The sequence below is a fragment of the Triticum urartu genome, chromosome 3A (genome assembly GCF_056163025.1).
Source record: "Triticum urartu cultivar PI428250 chromosome 3A, HENAU_Tu73, whole genome shotgun sequence".
In the NCBI taxonomy this organism is placed as follows: Eukaryota; Viridiplantae; Streptophyta; class Magnoliopsida; order Poales; family Poaceae; genus Triticum; species Triticum urartu.
Genome location: NC_141875.1, coordinates 404690803 through 404712688, shown reverse-complemented (window position 1 = coordinate 404712688; position 21886 = coordinate 404690803).

The following is a 21886-nucleotide window of genomic DNA, read 5'->3' as shown; positions in this document are numbered from 1 at the left end:
CACAGTCCTCAAGTGTAATAAGTCTTCAGATCACACAGACAAGAAGACTTAAGTGATGCCCAATGTTCTCTGGCTCTGGGTGGTTAGGGCTTTTCTCCTCGCTAGGAATTTTCTCTCAAAGGCTTCGAGGTGGGTTGCTCTCAAACGACAAAAGCCGTGCACTGAAATCTGAGCAGCCAACCATTTATGGTTGTAGGGGGTGGGCTATTTATAGCCACTTGGCAACCCGACCTGATTTGTCCGAAATGACCCTGGGTCACTAAGGAACTGACACGTGTCTCAACGGTCAGATTTCAAACTCTCATGGCAACTTTACTTGGGCTACAAGCAAAGCTGACTTGTTCGGCTCTGGACAAGATTCGCTCTCATTGTCTTCACTCGAAGACATAGGTTTTTGGTTTAGGCATCACTTCAGTCATTCTGACTGGTTCTCCTGGACCCACCTTAACAGTACGGTGGTTCCTATGACTCAACACAAAAGAAAAAGAACTACGAAAGATCTAAGTCTTCGAGCTCCATAGGCTTCATAACGTGTCTTCTTTTGTCATAGTCTTCAATGTGAATATCTTCATATACCACCTTTGGCTTCAATGTCTTCATACATTTTTAGGGGTCATCTCTGGTAGTAAAACCGAATCAATGAGGGACTTCTACCTGTGTTATCCTGCAATTCTCACAAACACATTAGTCCCTCAACTAGGTTTGTCGTCAATACTCCAAAACCAACTAGGGGTGGCACTAGATGCACTTACAATCTCCCCCTTTTTGGTGATTGATGACAAACTAGTTGAAGTTTTTAACGGGGAATATAGTCTGTGAAATTGTAAAGGATAAGGAATTGTCTTCATAAGTTTCAAGGGCTCCCCCTGAAGATGTGCGTATAAGTTAATTTTCTTTTGGAATGCAAATGCACATGGCAGGTTGTACTTGTGGAGATCCAATTCAGCTTATGATGACAATCCACTATGCATGTGAAATTATATGAAGATAATGACATGCATAATGGAAAATGGACATCTGCAGAATGAGATAAGTGCGGAATTTATCGTCGCACATGCAGAATTTATCTTCGCAAATAGGGTGGCAAACAAGTAGCAGACGACCATCAAGTTTTAGTGTTACAACTCAAAGAACCAAATGAAGCAAAAACGAGAGTTGTAAGCACGAAGCAAAATATATCAAAACATAAAGCACCCGCCCATATGGACCCGCTTGAAGACTATCAACCCATATGCTTCTCCCCCTTTTGTCAGCAAGGACCAAAAAGGTTTGAAGACAAAGAGTGTCTACTCGTGCCCAGGAGCAGCAGGGTCGTTGGAGGTGTTTGACGGTGCAGAAGAGCTTGGAGGTGCTGAAGCAGGTGGCGGTGATGTAGCATCGTCTTCTTCATCAATGATTCTGGCAGTGACTGTGGCAGAAGATGAAGAAAAACTTAGAGTCTTCAAGTGATGGTGTGTTGCGCATCACAGCCCTTCTAGGAGGTGTGGTGTCAAACTTGAATTGCTCAGTGAAGCCATCCTCTTCAAGTTCAGCTTCAGTACACATCATTGACAGCCCTTTCCATGTACGACGACAGGTTTCATGAGTGACGAAAGCATTCTTGGTGGCAAGATTTCAAAGACGATTAACATCCACCAAGAGGCTTTTCATCTGACGCTTTAGCCAGTCGTGATGCCTATCTTGTTTTTGATGAAGGGCCACAAGAAGCTCTCGGTTATTGAGAACACGAGCGCGCTTCTTGGGTCTGGAAGCAGTTGCACTATTAGTGGCTTCAGTTGAAGCAGGGTGTGGCGCACGTGTAGTGCCAGCCAAAGGATACACCCTGGAGATGGCTTCAACACCTTCATCGTTTTGAGTGAAGCTCTAGTGTTCTGCATTCTGAAGACTCAAAGGTTGCTTGGCAGGCTCAGGATATATAGCTTCAGCAGAGGTATCCACATCTAGCAAGAAGATCCGATGGTTGCGGGCTGAGGGCTGATATGAGATCGCAGAGTGAAGCTTGATCAGTCTCATTACCCAAGGAGCATAGAACTTTAAACCAAACAGATCTGAGCCTGATGCAGCGAGTTGGCGTATGAAGAAATCCTGTGCATTGAAGCATTTGCCATGAAGGATACAGAATATCAGAGTCTTCATTGCACCCTCGATCTTGGCATTTGGAGAGTGCCCTTTAATAGGCCAGAGAGTCCACCGGATAATGTGATAGATGGTGCTGGGCAGGTACTCAAAGTCTTCAACGAAGAACTTTGTTGGATAAGGAGCATCGTGGGGCAATGGCTTCATCATGGAGAGCATCTGACTCATATTTGGTTCAGGCCTCTGGAATATACTCTCAAGAGCTTCAGTGTGTAGTGGACAACCTTCCTCGAAGAGTTCGCCAGGAGTAGGCAGGCCGGTGAGCTCAATGATATCGAATGCATTGGCTTCGTGATGGACATTGCCGGTCATCCACTCCAGGGCCCAAGTCTTCGGATCTCTGTTGTATCCCTTGATGTGTAGGGTGGCATAGAATTGCAACAGAAGCTCTTCATTCCAGTGCTCTTCATCAGTTATGAACTGCAGTAGACCCACTTGCTTGAAGCAATCCAGCGCTTCCTCTAAACAGGGCAGACCAGCAATAGCTTCAACATCAAGGCGCTTGTGCGGGAAGATGCGACCTTGGTTGTATAGAATGCATGAATAGTAGCTGCGCTGAGGATAGCTCCAGAACCTATCTGATGAAATCCTTTCCCTTGAATAGGGGTTCTTGGAGCTGTTGAAGACGTATTGTCTGCCTTGAAGCTATTGATGTCGAAGGAGCCAGGTGCTGATGCAGGACCTGGGAACCTTGGCAGCCTTGGGACTGGCTTCTGGACATGAGGCCTGTGCTCAACATGGTAATAAAATTGAGGACCAGCAGCAGACTCAGGAACAGAAGTGTCTGGATCAGTAGCTTCGCTGTCTGCTGAAGCTTTTGGTGGGGAGGGCTCCACATTGGCTTTAGTGTTGGTTGTGGTAGCCTCAACATTTTCAGTCTCCGCTTGACTAGCTAGAGGGTCAGTCACAAGCACGTTATCCTGGAGAACTGCTTCTTGGTGGAGCATTGGAGTGGGCTCTTGTGGTGCTTCTTCTTCGGCTGATGCAGCCGGAATGTCTTCAGCATAGACTTGAGGCCTTGGACCTTTGCGAAGCCTGCGGAATGCAGACGACGCCTGTGGTGTTGGAGTGGGCTGGGCCTCATTGTCTTCTTCCTCTTGAGGGCGATCCGCCCATGACGCATCTTGTGCAATTGGCGTCAAAGGACGACCAATGCTGATGAGTTCGCTTTGTTCATACTGAGGAAGGGCTGCATCATCTTGTACATTGTCCTGATGACCAATGTCTTCAACAGCAATGGGGTCGGCTGCTGGTATGTCTTCAGCTTCAGGAGCCTCTATGGAAGCAGGCTCATGAACTGTCAGTTGTTGTTCTGCGTTGGGGAGAACCATAGAAATAGGTTCAACTATCAAGGGCTCTGTGCGAGCAGCCTGAGATTTCTTGATCTTTCGCTTCTTCTTGCTGGGGGCAGTAGGAGAGGCTTCAGAGCTTTTCCTCTTCCTGGCTTCAGCCTCAGCAATTCTTGTCTTCTTGAGCTCTGAAGCTGTTGACCGGCTCTTTGGCTTCGAGCCAGTCGTTGCAGTTGGGAAGACAATTGGAACTGCTTCTTGCCTAGATGCCTCTGGTTCAGCCATAGCAGGCTTCTTCTTCTTCTTCGCGGCCATCTTGGGGTCGATGCCAGGACGCCCAAGTGCCTTGCGCTTCTCGGCCTCATTGTAGGCTTGCACACATCGTTCTGCCAGAGACTTCATCCGCTCACGTGAACCTTGAGCTTCTGCATGCTTCTTCAGAAAATTTTCTTTTAGCTCATGCAACATGGTCTTGAAGCTCTTCACTTCTTGCACGCTGAGCTTGGCCATATTCTTCTTGAACTGAGCCTTTTCATGATCAATTTTCTGCTTCAGTTCAACAATGCGCTGGGCAATGGCAAGTTCTGAAGCAATTTCGCCTTGGAAGGTGACGCTGAGGCCAACAGGCAGCTGCAGATCTTCGAAGCTTATGTTCGGTGTGGCAAACCATTCGTCGATGAAGTTGTGGATGATGGCGACATCAAAGAGCGGCAAATTGTTGAAGATCTCAGCTTCTTCTTTGCTCTTGATGAGCTGCTCTAGAGCATCATCTCCAAGATCTTCATCACTTGACAGATCAATGGCTTCGCTGCGCAGAATGGCAGCAGCTGTGAGCTCTTTGCCGGTGAGTGGCTGAGGCACCTTGGCCTGTTGGGGCTTGGAGACGCGAGATACGTCTTCAGACTGCACACTGTCTTCAGGAGGTGTAGTTTCCAATGGCTTCGCCCTTGAGATTTTTGATGAAGGGGCTGGCTTTGAAGCTTTTGGCTTCTTCGACTGCTTCGGCTTCGGTACAGCAGGAGCTTCATCAGATTCAGAGTCAGCTGGAGGGTCATTCACGGCAGTCCCTTGGACTAAGATGCGGGTGATGAGGCCCTCTAGATTGGCATACGGACCGATGATATTGGGTTCTGCGTAGCGTGTGCCATCTGCCCTTGGAACTGAGGGGCCAGGGTTGAAGTCTAACCCAAATTTCTTCTTGTTCTGCTTCGCTGATTGTTGGGCAAACTAGAAGTTGCGCTTGAACAGATTGTCGTCACGACACCAGAGGAGTGATGACGGATGCGCATCATCAGGCTGAGGTCCTCGGACCATGCATGGGTAGAAGCCTTGAGCAATGGCTTCGTCTCTGGTCCTGGGTATGAGATTCTTGTAAAGGATGTCCCCCCATGGTCTCTTGATGGCACTTTTCTCAGCATACTCCTGGGTGACGAAGCGGTATTTGAACCATTGTTCTGCCCAATAGCGTCGAATCCATTGGATTCGGGTCTTGTGCTGCCTATAATTCTCTTATGGATCTGTTTTATACATTTCTGCCAGGTCTTCAGGCAGATCTTTGGAAGTTCCTTCACGTCGTTGTCTGCCCCCTTTCCTTGCTGCTGCTTCTGAAGCCATAAACTTTAACTTGAAAGGCTTCAAAACTTTCAAAGGCTTCAGAGGCTTTCTTTTGCTGGACCAACAGGAACTGGCTTCAGGAGAATTTATGTGATGCTGTAGGAATTCTGCAAATGAATGCAGACTGTGAGAACCAAAGGATTCTCCCACGGACATGTACCTGTGACAGCATTAAGGTGCGAGGGAAGGGGAAGAGGTCATATGCATTCTCAGAAGGTTTTGAAGATTAATCAGTTTAGAAGACATTGACCTCATCGTGCGAAGACATTCACTCATAGATAAGAAGTTGGTTCTAGATTTGTACGAACCCACAGATCAGTACAAGTGAGGAATCTAACTACTTCATGAAGCACAAGTGAATATACTCGGCATGTTATGAGATGCAGATTGAGAGATCTAACTTGTGTGAAGATAAACTTCTTATGGTAGAAAGTGACAGAACCATGAGATCAAAAGGGGCTGTAAAAAGAAGTTTTATTTACCACACTTGGAACTGCTAGACGGAAACGGGAGATGATGCCGAGCAGTTCAGTCCTCCGTGCCCTAACTTGGCGACGGAAGACACCTACGGCGACGGCGGAGAGAACGATGTCCGCGGTCGGCGTGAGGACGGCGTCGGAGAGGTTGCGGCAGCGAAGCGCTTCATCGCCGGCGTCGTCGAGAGCTAGCGGTGGCGCTAGGGTTCGTGCGAGGGTGGAAGAAGGAGATAATGACCGTGGTAAGTGTGAATTTATAGGCACAGGGGCGGCACTGTGCTATTACACAGGTGCCCCTGGCGATTCGCATCTAAGGAACGCGTGGCCTGTTTGCGGAAGTTTGGGGTTTGTTCCACGTCCCACGTATGCCTGGATTGTCGGGTGGTCGTTTCTGCTTCTCCGGATTTTATGTGGAGGAATGAGCATTGAAAATGGACTTTATGGTTGTCTCTATATCTTCTGCTGACAAGGACGCAGTGAAGACATTCGACAGTTTCAATAGAATGCATATGACTTGGAGAGATAGAATTTGAGATAGAAAGCATAGAGAGATTAGGGTCCGATCACATTCACTTAGTTCAAAAGATTCAACCAAGAAGACATAGCTATAAGTGAATGCTGTAGAGGACAGAACACTATTATGTATACATTTATATAATCAACGTAGTGAAGATAATCATGAAGACACGTTGAGTTCGAAGCCAAACCAAATGTGAAGATATTGCAAGGTAACGCATGAGTGAAACATTTCAAAATAGAACGTTTGGTGGTGGCGTTACCCACCGTATAGGAAGTATTAGACCCAGACACGGCGCACAATTATCGTGGCGCTCCGAAGTCAAATTCCACATTAATGTATTCACACTTAGAATGTATGTCTTCATTGATTGAAGATATACTTTACTTTGTGCGTTGCACATCTAAGTCATCATATGCATAAGTGTTAGGATGTGTGCCTGATCACAGGACATTTGAGGATTCCAGGATATTTAGCTCACACCGTAACTTGCAAAATCTCTTCTCATCCAAGGGCTTGGTGAAGATATCTGCCAATTGTTCTTCAGTGTTGACGTGTATGATATCAATGTCTTCCTTCACAACATGATCTCTAAGAAAGTGATGACGAATTTCAATGTGCTTTGTCTTTGAGTGCTGAACTGGGTTGTTGGCAATCTTGATGGCACTTCCGTTGTCGCAGTAAAGTGGTACTTGCTTCAGATGAATGCCATAATCCTTGAGTGTTTGCTTCATCCACAGAAGCTGAGCGCAGCAAGATCCAGCAGCAATGTATTCAGATTCAGCAGTGGAGAGAGATACACAGTTCTGCTTTTTTGAAGACCAACATACAAGTGATCGTCCCAGAAAGTGACATGTGCCTGATGTAGACTTGCGATCAAATTTGTCACCAGCATAATCAGCATCCGAAAATCCAACCAAATCAAACTCTGAGCCCTTTGGATACCATAATCCTAGAGTTCGGGTGTGAGCCAAATATCGAAGAATTCGCTTCACAGCTAGGTGATGCGACTCCTTTGGTGCCGCTTGAAATCGAGCACACATGCAAACACTAAGCATAATATCTGGCCTAGATGCACATAAATAAAGCAAAGAACCAATCATGGAGCGGTATACCTTTTGATAGAACTCTTTACCATTGTCGTCAGGACCTAGATGATGTTTGGCTGGCATTGGTGTTGTGAAGCCTTTGCAGTCTTGCATACCGAACTTCTTCAGGCAATCTTTGAGATACTTCTCTTGAGATATGAAGATGCCATTGTGTTGTTGTCGTATTTGAAGACCAAGGAAGAACTTCAGCTCCCCCATCATGGACATCTGATATTGCTCTTGCATCATATATCCAAACTCTTCACTATACTTCTGATTGGTGCAGCCGAAGATAATGTCATCCACATATATTTGGCACACAAATAGTTCACCCTCATATGTCTTCGTGAAAAGAGTGGGATCCAGGGAACCAGGTATGAAGCCTTTGCTCTTCAGGAAATATTTGAGTGTGTCATACCAGGCCCTAGGGGCTTGTTTGAGGCCATACAGCGCCTTGTTGAGCTTGTATACCATGTCAGGATGTTTTGGATTTTCAAAGCCAGGTGGTTGTGCAACATACACTTCTTCTTCAATCTTGCCATTGAGAAAGGCACTTTTCACATCCATTTGATATAGAAGTATGTTATGATGATTTGCATAGGCCAGCAGTATGCGTATGGCTTCAAGCCTAGCCACAGGAGCAAATGTTTCATCGAAGTCAATGCCTTCCACTTGAGTATATCCTTGAGCAACGAGACGAGCTTTGTTTCTGACAACTTGACCATGCTCATCTTGTTTGTTGCGGTATATCCATTTGGTGCCTATTATGTTGTGCTTCCGTGGATCAGGACGCTTAACCAGTTCCCATACATTATTCAGCTCAAACTGTTGAAGCTCTTCTTGCATAGCTTGAATCCATTCAGGTTCCATGAAGGCTTCTTCAACTTTCTTGGGTTCTGATATTGAGAAAAATGCGAAGTGCCCACAGAAATTTGCTAGCTGAGTTGCCCTTGAACGAGTGAGTGGACTAGGTGCATTGATGCTGTCAATTATTCTGTCAATCTGCACTTCATTGGCAACACGAGGATGTACAGGGCGAAGACTTTGCTCTTGCTGATCTGTGTTGTTGTTGGGAGGAATGTCTTCAGGCTGAGCATTGTCTTCATGTTGATCAGGTGCTGAGATGATAAGTTCTTCTTCAGGATGAGCTTCAGAAGGTATAATCTCCCCAGTTCCCATTAGCTTGATTGATTCACTAGCTGGAATCTCATCTAGCACATTTGGCAGTTGCTCTCTTTGTGAACCATTTGTCTCATCGAACCGCACATCCACTATTTCAACCACTTTGTAATGAAAGAGATTGAAGACTCTGTAGGAGTGCGAATCCTTTCCATATCCAAGCATAAAGCCCTCATGTGCTTTTGGTGCAAACTTTGAGGTGTGGTGTGGGTCCTTGATCCAGCACCTTGCGCCAAATACTCTGAAGTAACTGACATTTGGCTTCTTGCCAGTTAGGAGTTCATAAGATGTCTTGTTCAGAAGCTTGTGAAAATAAACACGATTTATTGTATGGCATGCAGTGTCAATGGCTTCAGTCCAGAATTTTCTTGGAGTCTTGTATTCATCTAGCATTGTTCTGGCCATCTCAATGAGTGTTCTGTTCTTGCGTTCGACGACGCCATTCTGCTGTGGCGTGTACGGAGCTGAGAATTCATGTGTGATGCCCAAGGTATCAAGATATGTATCAAGGCCAGTGTTCTTGAATTCAGTGCCATTGTCACTTCTGATGTGTTTTATCTTGGTGCCAAAATTGTTCATAGCACGATTGGCGAAGCGTCTGAAGACATCCTGCACTTCAGTCTTGTAAAGGATTATGTGCACCCAAGTATATCTAGAGTAATCATCAACAATGACGAAGCCATAGAGGCAAGCTGTAGTAGTAAAAGTTGAGTAGTGAGTGGGGCCGAAAAGATCCATGTGGAGCAGTTCGAAGGGTTGAGTAGTAGTCATGTTTGTCTTCGAAGGATGTTTTGCCCTTGTCATCTTCCCTGCTTCACAGGCACCGCATAAGTGATCTTTCTTGAACTTGACGCCCTCGATGCCTATGACATGCTTCTTCTTCGCAAGGGTGTGGAGGTTCCTCATGCCAGCATGCCCAAGCCTCCGATGCCAAAGCCAGCATTCTGAAGCTTTTGCAAGAAGACATACTGCAAGTTGTGGCCCTGCTGAGAAATCTACCACGTACAGATCATCTTTTCGATACCCTTCAAACACTAGAGACTTGTCAGATTCCATTAGTACTAGGCAACGATATTTTCCAAACATTACGATCATGTTCAAATCGCAAAGCATTGAGACAGACATTAAGTTGAAGCCAAGGGATTCAACAAGCATGACTTTATCCATGTGTTGATCCTTTGAGATTGCAACTCTACCTAGACCCAATACCTTACTTTTACCAGTGTCAGCAAATGTGATGTGGCTCTTGTCGGATGGACGTAAGGTTGAGTCCATAAGAAGGCTTCTTTTGCCAGTCATGTGATTTTTACACCCACTGTCAATAATCCATTCTGAAGACTTTGAAGACGCTGGTGTCGTACCCTACAGTGCAGTTAGGGGGATAGGCTTCATGAAGAGAATTGTGAAGCAAAAACATTTGACGAACCAGTGGGTTATGAAAACTTAGATCCAGATTAGGACTAATAGGGAGAGTAGCATGCGATTCAGGAACGAAGTACATAATGATGCCATTCGGGCATTTTATCTTGCGCCCTACAAGATTTTTAAGGTCCCCAGCAATAGCGTCAGAAGATTTTGTTTTTCTGCTGGAGACCTTTCCCTGCAAAAGAGAGTTAAGCTTTCTTAACCACCCACATCTTCAAGGGTGGCTTAGAAGCAATAAGTCTAAGTGCAGCATCTGAGAATTTTGGCTTTGAAGCCTTAGCAAACAGTCTTGCAGGTGGACAATAATACTCATAGGAATAAGCAGAATAATTTTTGGTCATATGAACATGACGGTTCGATGAACCGCTCTCATATTCATATGCCTGAGTATGGTTTCCCTGCAAAACATTTGCGTTAGTGTGACTCAGGTGAAGCCTTTGGACCGTATGAAGCCTTTGGTCTGAGGTTTGTCTTCTTCAAGTGAGGTGTCATGAAGACATTCACAGGAAGATTTTCCAGACACTTTTTTGGAACCCAGATCTTCTTCATAGGCGGTCCATTCCTGCAGTTAGTACCAATGTACCTGGCAAACACTTCACCATTCTGATTCTTAAACAGTTTATAGTTTGCATCAAAGGATTCATCAATAATAATGGGGTTAGCACATGTGAAGCCAGATAAATTGGATGGATCTGCTGAAGGTTCCTTTGCAGCAACCCATGTGGTTTTGGGGTACTGCTCAGGTTTCCAGTAAGAGCCATCTGCATTTATTTTCCTTACGAACCCAACACCCTCTTTCCTAGGGTTTCGGTTCAGAATCTGCTTCTTGAGGACATCACATAATGTCTGATGTCCTTTAAGACTTTTGTACATCCCTGTTTCAAGCAATGTCTTCAACCTAGCATTCTCATCAGCAATAGCAGTGGTATCCTCAGCAGAGGGGTTAGTTACCACATCAACAGTTGAAGATATTGCAACAGCAGTAGCAGTGGAACATTCAGCAACAGAAGTAGCATTATCACGCTCAATGCATTTAAGACATGGTGGTTCAAATCCTTCCTGAGCGGAACTGATCTGTTCGGCGCGAAGTGCTTCGTTTTCCTTTTGAAGATCTTCATGAGCCGCTCTCAATTTCTCAAGTTCTTGCTTCCTTTGAAGATAATCATAGGAAAGCTTTTCATGAGTTGTTGAGAGAGTATCAAGACGATCTTCAAGTTCCTGATACTTAACGTGAAGATTTTTTATGTCTTCAATTAAGGATTCAGATCGAGTCATTTCAGCACCCAACAGATCATTGCTTCTGTCTAACAGTTTTTGAATATGTTCCATAGCTTTCTGTTGTTCAGTTGCAATTTTAGCAAGTGTTTTGTAGCTGGGTTTTGAATCACAGTCAGAGTCATCGTCACTAGATGTTTGATAGCGAGTAGTGCGTGTGTTTACCTTGGCACCGCGTGCCATGAAGCAGTAGGCAGGAGTGGAGTCGTTCTTGTCATTTGCATCAGTGTCGGTGATGAAGTCATTGTCTTCAGTGTTGAAGATGGACTTGGCGACGTATGCTGTAGCCAGACTCGCAATGCCAGAATCAGACTCCTCCTCAGATTCCACCTCTGCCTCCTCAGAAGCGGACTCCTCCTCTGAATCCATTTCCTTGCCAACAAACGCACGTTCCTTGCCAGATGAGCTCTTCTTGTGTGATGAAGACTTTGAGGAAGACTTGGAAGAAGACTTTGAGTATTTCTTCTTCTTCTTGTCGTCAGAATCATATTCCTTGCTCTTCTTCTTCCTTCTGTTCTCATTGTCCCACTGTGGACACTCAGAGATGAAGTGTCCAGTTTTCTTGCACTTGTGACATGTTTTCTTCTTGTAGTCATGAACAGAAGCTTCATCATTCCTTGAGCTTGATCGTGAAGATTTTCTGAAGCCTTTATTCTTGGTGAATTTTTTGGAACTTCTTCACTAGCATTGCAAGTTCCCTTCCAATGTCTTCAGGATCATCAGAACTGCTGTCAAATTCTTCTTCAGATGAGGAAACAGCTTTTGCCTTCAAGGCACGAGTTCGCCCATAGTTTGGACCGTAGATATCTCTTTTCTCAGAAAGCTGGAACTCATGTGTGTTGAGCCTCTCAAGTATGTCAGACGGATCGAGTGTTTTGAAATCAGGATGTTCTTGAATCATCAGGGCTAGGATGTCAAACGAACTATCAAGTGATCTCAGCAGCGTCTTGACGATTTCATGTTTGGTGATCTCAGTGGCGCCGAGGGCTTGAAGTTCATTTGTGATGTCAGTGAGCCGGTCAAATGTGTGCTGGACATGCTCATTGTCATTTCGCTTGAAGCGGTTGAAGAGGTTGCGAAGAACACTGATTCTCTGATCTCTCTGGGTTGAGATGCCTCCATTGACCTTGGAGAGCCAGTCCCAGACCAGCTTGGATGTCTTCAAGGCACTCACACGGCCATACTATCCTTTTGTCAGATGACCACAGATGATATTTTTGGCAGTAGAGTCCAGTTGAGTGAACTTCTTGACATCAGCAGCAGTGACACCTTCTCCAGCCTTGGGAACGCCGTTCTCGACGACATACCATAGGTCGACGTCAATGGCTTCAAGATGCATGCGCATCTTATTCTTCCAGTAGGGATATTCAGTTCCATCGAAGACGGGGCACGCAGCGGAGACTTTGATTATCCCTGCAGTCGACATAGCTAAAACTCCAGGTGGTTAAACCGAATCACACAGAACAAGGGAGCACCTCGCTCTGATACCAATTGAAAGTGCGTTATGTCGACTAGAGGGGGGTTGAATAGGCGATTTTTATGAAAGTCTTCAAAACGTGGGAGTTATGAAGACAAACAGCGAAGATTTTGCCTATTACTATGCAGCGGAAGTTAGATTACACTAGGCAAGCCATGGTCAAGTATTCAATAGAGTGAAAGCACAAAGACAAACAGCTGCAGTGTAATAAGGATCAGGTAGGAAGAAGTTATGAAGCCAAACAGATCATACATTCACGTTGTGAAGACAAAAGATAGAGCAAGCATGCAATGGCTTCACAATGAGTAACAGTAAGAAAAAGGAAGTGAAGATGAAACCGGTGACTCGTTGAAGACAATGATGTGTTGGACCAGTTCCAGTTGCTGTGACAACTGTACGTCTGGTTGGAGTGGCAAGGTATTTAAACCTTAGGACACACAGTCCCGGACACCCAGTCCTGAACACGCAGCTCAGGACACCAAGTCCTCACCGTGTTCTCCTTGAGCTAAGGTCACATAGTCCTCGCCCAATCACTCTGGTAAGTCTTCAAGGTAGACTCCCAAACCTTCACAGACTTCGTTCACTGGCAATCCACAATGTCTCTTGGATGCTCTGAATGCGACGCCTAACCGTCTGGAGGATTCACAGTCCTCAAGTGTAATAAGTCTTCAGATCACACAGGCAAGAAGACTTAAGTGATGCCCAATGTTCTCTGGCTCTGGGTGGTTAGGTCTTTTCTCCTTGCTAGGAATTTTCTCTCAAAGGCTTCGAGGTGGGTTGCTCTCAAACGACAAAAGCCGTGCACTGAAATCTGAGCAGCCAACCGTTTATGGTTGTAGGGGGTGGGCTATTTATAGCCACTTGGCAACCCGACCTGATTTGTCCGAAATGACCCTGGGTCACTAAGGAACTGACACGTATCTCAACGGTCAGATTTCAAACTCTCATGGCAGCTTTACTTGGGCTACAAGCAAAGCTGACTTGTCCGGCTCTGGACAAGATTCGCTCTCATTGTCTTCACTCGAAGACATAGGTTTTTGGTTTAGGCATCACTTCAGTCATTCTGACTGGTTCTCCTGGACCCCACTTAACAGTACGGTGGTTCCTATGACTCAACACAAAAGAAAAAGAACTACGAAAGATCTAAGTCTTCGAGCTCCATAGGCTTCATAACGTGTCTTCTTTTGTCATAGTCTTCAATGTGAATATCTTCATATACCACCTTTGGCTTCAATGTCTTCATACATTTTTAGGGGTCATCTCTGGTAGTAAAACCGAATCAATGAGGGACTTCTACCTGTGTTATCCTGCAATTCTCACAAACACATTAGTCCCTCAACTAGGTTTGTCGTCAATACTCCAAAACCAACTAGGGGTGGCACTAGATGCACTTACATCTTCCACACTAATGGCGTACCTCCACCTGGTGCGCCATTAGTATATAGTAGTGGCGCACCACTTCTCTGGTGCGCCATTAGTGTCAATCCTATCTTTAGCCCTTTTCCTAGTAGTGTTTGGTGCATCACCATTTCCTCTTCAAGGGAAAACCAACGCATGCTCAAGAGGTAGCAACGTGTCTCGGTCATGTCTACTTAGTTCTCGAATCCGTAGGGTCCGCACGCTTAACGTTCGGTGACGATCAGTATTATGAGTTTATGTGTTTTTTGATGTACCGAATATAGCTCTGTGTCCCGGATGTGATCACAGACATGACGAGGAGTCTCGAAGTGGTCGAGACATAAAGATTGATATATTGGACGACTATATTCGGATAGCGGATGAGTTCCGGGGGTCACCGGATATTTATCTGAGTGCCGGGGGGTTATCGGAACCCCCGGGGGAACTAATGGGCCTACATGGGCCTTGTGTGTGAGAGAGAGGAGGGGGCCTAGGGCTGGCCACGCCTCCCCCCTTGGGATTCTGAATTGGACAAGGAGGGGGGCGCCCCCTCTTTCCTCCCTCTCTCCTCTCCTTCCTTTCCCTTCCCCCTTCGTAGTTGGACTAGGAAAAGGGGAGTCCTGCTCCTACTAGGAGGAGGACTCCCCCTCTCCTTGGCACGCCCCTAGGGCGGCCGGCCTCCCCCTTGCTCCTTTATATATGGGGGCAGGCGGGCACCCTAGAACACTCAAGTTGATTGTTTTCCAGCCGTGTGCGGTGCCCCCCTCCACCATAATCCACCTCGGTCATATCATAGCGGTGCTTAGGAGAAGCCCTGTTCTAGTAGCATCATCATCACCGTCATCACACCGTCGTGCAAATGAAGCTCTCCCTCGACACTCTGCTGGATCGTGAGTTCGCGGGACGTCACCGAGCTGAATGTGTGCAGATCGCGGAGGTGTCGTACTTTCTATGCCAGGATCGGTCGATCGTGAATACGTACGACTACATCAACCGCGTTGTCATAAAGCTTCTGCTTACAGTCTACGAGGGTACGTAGATGAAACTCTCTCTCCTCTCGTTTCTATGCATCACCATGATCTTGCGTGTGCGTAGGAATTTTTTTGAAATTACCATGTTTCCCAATAGTGGCATCCGAGCCAGGTTTATGGGTAGATGTTATATGCACGAGTAGAACACAAAGGAGTTGTGGGCGTGGGTATATACATATTGCTTGCCGCCACTAGTTGATTTTTGATTCGGCCGTATTGTTGGATGAAGCGGCCCAGACCGACATTACGCGTACACTTATGCGAGACTGGTTCTACCGACGTGCTTCGCACATAGGTGGCTGGTGGGTGTGAGTTTCTCCAACTTTAGTTGAATCGAATTCAATGTACAGGGTTCTTTCTGAGATCAAAAAGCAATCACTATACCACGTTGTGGTTTTTGATGCATAGGTAAGAACGGTTCTTGCTCAGCCCGTAGCAGCCACGTAAAAATGCAACGACAAAGTCGAGAACGTCTAACTTGTTTTTGCAGCGCATGTTGTGATGTGATATGGTCAAGACATGATGCTAAATTTTATTGTATGAGATAATCATGTTTTGTAACACAGTTATCGGCAACTGTCAGGAGCCATATGGTTGTCGCTTTATTGTATGAAATGCAATCGCCATGTAATTGGTTTACTTTATCACTAAGCGGTAGCGATAGTCGTAGAAGCAATAGTTGGCGAGACGACAACGATGCTTCGATGGAGATCAAGGTGTCAAGCCGGTGCCAATGGTGATCATGACTGTGCTTTGGAGATGGAGATCAAAGGCACAAGATGATGATGGCCATATCATATCACTTATATTGATTGCATGTGATGTTTATCCTTTATGCATCTTATTTTTCTTAGTTCAGCGATAGCATTATAAGATGATCTCTCACTAAATTTCAAGGTCTAAGTGTTCTCCCTGAGTATGCACCGCTGCTACCTTTCGTCGTGCCGAGACACCACGTGATGATCGGGTGTGATAAGATCTATGTTCACACACAACGGGTGGAAGCCATTTTTGCACACGCAGAATACTCGGGTTAAACTTGATGAGCCTAGCATATGAAGATATGGCCTCGTAACACTGAGACCTAAAGGTTGAGCGTGAATCATATAGTAGATATGATCAACATAGTGATGTTCACCATTGAAAACTACTCCATCTCACGTGATGATCGGACATGGTTTAGTTGATATGGATCACGTGATCACTTAGATGATTAGAGATATGTCTATCTAAGTGGGAGTTCTTAAGTAATTTGATTTACTAAACTTTAATTTATCATGAACTTAGTACCTGATAGTATTTTGCATGTCTATGTTGTTGTAGACAGATGGCCCATGCTATTGTTCCGTTGAATTTTAATGCATTCCTTGAGAAAGCTAAGTTGAAAGATGATGGTAGCAACTACTTGGACTGGGTCCGTAACTTGAGGATTGTCCTCATTGCTGCACAAAAGAATTACGTCCTGGAAGCACCGCTAGGTGACAAACCAGCTGCAGGAGCAACGCCAGATGTTGTGAACACCTGGCAAAGCAAAGCTGATGACTACTCGATAGTTCAGTGTGCCATGCTTTACGGCTTAGAACCGGGACTTCAACGACGTTTTGAACGTCATGGAGCATATGAGATGTTCCAGGAGTTGAGGTTAATATTTCAAGCAAATGCCCAGATTGAGAGATATGAAGTCTCCAATAAGTTCTACAGCCTCAAGATGGAGGAGAATAGTTCTGTCAGTGAACATATACTCAGAATGTCTGGGTACCACAACCACTTGACTCAACTGGGAGTTAATCTTCCTGATGATAGTGTCATTGACAGAGTTCTTCAATCACTGCCACCAAGCTACAAGAGCTTCGTGATGAACTATAATATGCAAGGGATGGATAAGACAATTCCTGAGCTCTTCGCAATGCTAAAGGCTGCGGAGGTAGAAATCAAGAAGGAGCATCAAGTGTTGATGGTCAACAAGACCACCAGTTTCAAGAAAAAGGGTAAATGGAAGAAGGGGAACTTCAAGAAGAACAACAAGCCAGTTGCTGCTCAAGTTAAGAAACCCAAGTCTGGACCTAAACCTGAGACCGAGTGCTTCTACTGCAAAGGATCTGGTCACTGGAAGCGGAACTGCCCCAAGTATTTGGTAGAGAAGAAGGATGGCAACGTGAAAGGTATATTTTATATACATGTTATTGATGTGTACCTTACTAATGATCGGAGTAGTGCCTGGGTATTTGATACTGGTTCAGTTGCTAACATTTGCAACTCGAAACAGGGGCTACAGATTAAGCAAATATTGGCTAAGGACAAGGTGACGGTGCGCGTGGGAAATGGTTCCAAAGTTGATGTGATCGACTTAGGCACGCTACCTCTACATCTACCTTCGGGAATAGTTTTAGACCTAAATAATTGTTATTTGGTGCCAGCGTTGAGCATGAACATTATATCTGGATCTTGTTTGATGCAAGACGGTTATTCATTTAAATCAGAGAATAATGGTTGTTCTATTTATATGAGTTATATCTTTTATGGTCATGCACCCTTGATGAGTGGTCTATTTTTACTAAATCTTGATAGTAGTGATACACATGTTCATAGTATTGAAGCCAAAAGATGCAGAGTTGATAATGATAGTGCAAATTATTTGTGGCACTGCCATTTAGGTCATATTGGTGTAAAGCGCATGAAGAAACTCCATTCTGATGGACTTCTGGAATCACTTGATTATGAATCACTTGGTACTTGCGAACCATGCCTCATGGGCAAGATGACTAAAACTCCATTCTCCGGAGCAATGGGGCGTGCAACAGAGTTATTGGAAATCATACATACTAATGTATGTGGTCCAATGAACATTGAAGCTCGCGGCGTATCGTTATTTTCTCACCTTCACAGATGTTTTGAGCAGAAATGAAACATAAGCCTGAAACATTTGAAAAGCTCAAAGAATTTCAGAGTGAAGTGGAAAATCATCGTAACAAGAAAATCAAGTTTCTACGATCTGATCGTGGAGGTGAATATTTGAGTTATGAGTTTGGACTTCATTTGAAATAATGCGGAATAGTTTCGCAACTCACGCCACCTGGAACACCACAACGTAATGGTGTGTCCGAACGTCGTAACCGCACTTTATTAGATATGGTGCGATCTATGATGTCTCTCACTGATTTACCGCTATGATTTTGGGGTTATGCTTTAGAGACGGCTGCATTCACATTAAATAGGGCACCATCTAAATCCGTTGAGATGACACCTTATGAACCGTGGTTTGGCAAGAAACCCAAGTTGTTGTTTCTTAAAGTTTGGGGATGCAATGCTTATGTGAAAAAGCTTCAACCTGATAAGCTCGAACCCAAATCGGAGAAATGTATCTTCATAGGATACCCAAAGGAGACTGTTGGCTACACCTTCTATCACAAATCCGAAGGCAAGATATTCGTTGCTAAGAATGGTTCCTTTCTAGAGAAGAAGTTTCTCTCGAAAGAAGTGAGTGGGAGGAAAGTAGAACTTGATGAGGTAATTGCACCTACTCCCTTATTGGAAAGTAGTTCATCACTGAAATCAGTTCCAATGATTCCTACACCAGCAAGTGAGGAAGCTAATGATGATGATCATGAAACTTCTGATCAAGTTACTACTGAACCTCGTAGGTCAACCAGAGTAAGATCCGCACCAGAGTGGTACGGTAAATCTGTTCTGGAGGTCATGTTACTTAACCATGACGAACCTACGAACTATGAGGAAGCGACGATGAGCCCAGATTCCGCAAAATGGCTTGAGGCCATGAAATCTGAGATGGGATCCATTTATGAGAACAAAGTGTGGACTTTGGTTGACTTGCCCGATGATCGGCAGGCCATAGAAAATAAATGGATCTTCAAGAAGAAGACTGACACTGACGGTAATATTACTGTCTACAAAGCTCGACTTGTTGCAAAAGGTTTTCGACAAGTTCAAGGAGTTGACTATGATGAGACCTTCTCACCTGTAGCGATGCTTAAGTCCGTCCAAATCATGTTAGCAATTGCTGCATTTTATGATTATGAAATTTGGCAAATGGATGTCAAAACTGCATTCCTTAATGGATATCTTAAAGAAGAGTTGTATATGATGCAACCAGAAGGTTTTGTCGATCAAAAAGGTGCTAACAAAGTGTGCAAGCTCCAGCGATCCATTTACGGACTGGTGCAAGCCTCTCGGAGTTGGAATATATGCTTTGATAGTGTGATCAGAGCATATGGTTTTATACAGATTTTTGGAGAAGCCTGTATTTACAAAAAAAAGTGAGTGGGAACTCCGTAGCATTTCTGATATTATATGTAGATGACATATTGTTGATCGGAAATGATACTGAATTTCTAAATAACATAAAAGGATACTTGAATAAGAATTTTTCAATGAAAGACCTCGGCAAAGATGCTTATATATTGGGCATCAAGATCTATAGGTATTGTAGCGACCAGACCTCAAACAGTCTGATCTCTGTGCATCAGTGTCATCCCTGGATCGGTAATGCTAACACGCACAGTACTTGAAGGATTTATAACAGAGTAGCAATCACACACTTATTACATCGAATGTCTCAAAAGAGAACTTATTACAATAAATATGGCTTAAGGCCATCTAATACGATAATAGCGGAAGGCTTGGAAGATAAAGTGAGTCCATCAACTCCAATGGCATCACTGAGTGAAAGACCATGACCCAAGGCTCCTTACCCGTCGTCTGAAAAGTCTGCAACATGATACGTTGCAGCCCGAAAACGGGCCAGCACATGAAATATGCTGGCAATGTAACACAAGAGAGTAATGAATGGAATAATACTATCACTACATGCATATATGGCTGGTGGAGGCTATATGGTTAATAAGTTTTGCGAAAAGCAATTTTTCCCTACAATAAAGGAATATATTTTATTTAACTATCATGGTGGTTGTTAAACATTGAGAATGGTAAACCCCATCTCAATCCCAATTAAAAATAATTAACAATAACCCAATCAAATTTTATAATTAAGAGTGTTGAGATCCACATGATAATCCATGAACTAGATACTCAAGATGTCCATAACCGGGGACACGGCTAACCATGATTAGTTTATACACTCTGCAGAGGTTTGTGCACTTTTCACCACAAGACTTGATCTCCCCCATTGGATTTCTCGCACTACATCATGTTTGAGAAATGGATGACCGAGACACAGTCTTTCAGAAGCGTTAGCACCTTACGATGGGTAGACAGTACCACCTACATCCCCTACATTTGCTAGTCTACCACTATAAGAGTTCACACGACTTAACCAACTATGCCAGAGCCCATAATGGCATGTGGCTGCACACGGAAGTTTCTAGCATGAAAAATCTCATGATCCCTTTGAGCCTGGGTGGCCGTCCATAGGAGAATCACACGGTACCCAGGGATTTCTAAAAAAATACAGGCAATCACTGGGTTCCCCAGGTGCCTCAATCCACCCAGATGTGTATTTAAGTTGCCACCTTAAGTTAACCATTAATTAAGAATACTCACATCTGTCATGAATACACTCAACCCAATCCACGCCTATGAGCATAGCATAGCAATAAAAGCAACGTAGAAGTAATTCCCAAGGGTTTGATAATAAAACAGGTGATAGGTTCTACCTCATCATCTACTTCCCAACACCCACATGTTATCAATCCTACTCATGCAATGTTTGAGGGTTGAAACTAATGCATAAAAACTAGGTAATGAAAAGCATGGTCAAAGTGTTACTTGCCTTGCTGATGATCCGCGAAACCTAGAGACTCGTAGTAGCACGCTTCACACTCCGGGTACTCTATCGCAAACAAACAAGCATACAATAAGCAATCAAGCAAGGGCACGGGTAAAACTCAAATAAGAGATCCAACCAGAAAGTTTAACTTAAGAACTCCGGTTTGCAAAAAGAATCAAATCAAATGAAGCAACAAAACTCAAACGGCGAAAGAAACAAGCTTCGTTTACTAATCTGGTCTAAAGTCAAATTTTACAGTAGAAAAAACTTGTTTAAGTTGGTTAAACAGAAAGAGGGCTTCGAGACGAAACTCTAGGCGCTTGAATCGCCTGATTCCAATAAACGAGCGAAAAGATAAACTAAAATGAAAATCAGATCAGAAATCATGATCGAAAATAATCGCGGAAAATCCGAGAAAAAGAAAAACGGACGAACAGGCTAACGAACGAAAACTGTTTGTTATCTGCGGCTAACGGACGAAAACTGTTCGTTATAACAAACGTATGGAGGAACGTCCGCTAAATAATTAAACTGAAAAAACGAACCAAAACTAAAAAATGATCTAGGGTTTCGGAAAAAACTGATCAGTTTTCTCGCGAAAACTGAGGACGGCGGCGGCTACCTCCGGCGGATCCGGCGAGACGGCGGCGGCGGCGGTGCTCCAGTGCGGCGGCGCGACTAGCAGGGCGGCTAGCAGGGCGGCGGCGGCGGCGCGTGGCCGCGGTGGCGGGCTGGCGGGGCGGCGCTAGGGTTTGGCGGTGGTGGGCTGGGCCTTGGGGCGGCTCGGTGCTGCGGTTTATAAAGACCTCGGGTGGAGTCCCGCTCGGGTACGGCCCGGAGTCGGTTTCCCCCTTTTTTTAAAATATCCTAACATGCGGAAAAAGAAATAAAAGAAATACTAAATGGACTCCAAAATCCTGAAATAAATTTTCCCCGTCCTCTAAAAATAGGCCGGACAAAGTGAACATTTTTTTGGGGCTAAAATGAAATTTTGAAAAACGCATATTTTTCCTGATTCAAATAAAATAGCGATAAAACTCCGAATAAAATTCTTATTTGATTTTAACATTAAATCTCCGATATTTCTTTATTTTTGAGGAAGTCATTTTATCCTCTCTCTTTTATTTTTATAAAACAAATATTCAAGAGAAAATTTATTAAAACCAAACGATCCTTTTTTCAAAATTCGAGAAAAACTCGAATATGAAAATAATGAAATCCCCAACTCTCTCCGTGGG